Here is a 977-nt window from a genome sequence, read left to right as displayed (position 1 = left end):
CTGCCTTCTCCCCACTGACGTGGAGCTGAGGACCCCGATGCCAGCTGCATTGAGCACAGGAAGGCGAGTCTGGGAAGCTGTCCCAACACAACAGGCATGGGGAAGCGTCCCCTCCTCAGGCACTCAGACACTCCCTGGGTGAGAATAAGGCACAAAGATGCAAGTGACAGCAGACCCCTGACCAGAGCTCAATGGGTTCAATGACAACGAGTCCATGAGACGGCCTGTGTATTGCTCAGAGCTACAGTTCAAACTGATCCAGATGCAGAGGCCTAGCAACAATTTTTCCTGCCTCCATCCAGCCCGGGAAAAACAATTAAAATTACATTGAACTCACCATTATAGCTACTGAATTCTTTGGTGTCACTGTCAGTCATGTCTTCCTGTTTTCTCTCACAAATCATAAGCCACTGCTTAACCTAAAAGAAAACCACAGAGGCTCTAACTTTCCAGATGTGGAGCCTATCCGACTCAAATACTACCACCCGTCTTTGCCCCATCCTCACGCAGTTGCTCTGGAGGGCAGAGAAGACAGCACCCCAGTAGCATGTGTGCCATGTCAGGAAAAGCACCACTCCCAGCTATGGGGGTGCAGTGACCACCAGCGAGAGAGCAGCTACCCCACAGATGCCCCTGAGGGAGCTGCCTCTCCACTGCAACAGCCACCCAGAGACTCACAGGTGGAAGCACTCGCTCACTCTGGGATTCAACTCTAAATGGGACATCTCCTCGGTGAAATCATCACGAAACTGCAACAACAGAGCAAGAGAGAGGTAAGGAAGACAAAGCCACAGGCAGCCTGTCGCCTACATAGGCGCTTGGGGTGTTTTAAGCCATCTTCAAGAACGCTTGCACAAAAATATGTTGTGGTGCTCTCAGTTTAAGACAAAACACAAAGCTTACAAGAAATTAAGGCCAACCTGTAACTCCATGAAACAAACTAGCTTTGTGGGGTCATTTGAAAAAAATTCAACTAT

At 49.8% G+C, this 977-nt stretch overlaps 1 pseudogene across 1 annotated transcript in view; it reads right to left on the bottom strand.

Moving 5' to 3' along the window:
* The window catches only part of LOC108295205, an 11,673-nt pseudogene extending 11,296 nt beyond the window's left edge, over window positions 1-377 (bottom strand). The window contains exons 1-2 of the transcript XR_001821298.2: window positions 338-377; window positions 20-77 (exon numbers count right to left, since the gene is read on the bottom strand). The product of XR_001821298.2 is annotated as a heat shock protein beta-1-like (transcript). The remainder of the gene's footprint in view (window positions 1-19; window positions 78-337) is intronic.
* Between the last annotated feature and the right edge of the window lie 600 nt (window positions 378-977).

Source organism: Cebus imitator, unplaced genomic scaffold (assembly GCF_001604975.1).
Source record: "Cebus imitator isolate Cc_AM_T3 unplaced genomic scaffold, Cebus_imitator-1.0 Scaffold625, whole genome shotgun sequence".
Taxonomy (NCBI): Eukaryota; Metazoa; Chordata; class Mammalia; order Primates; family Cebidae; genus Cebus; species Cebus imitator.
Note: the sequence above shows the minus strand (reverse complement) of the source record. Positions and strands in the feature narration are given on the sequence as shown.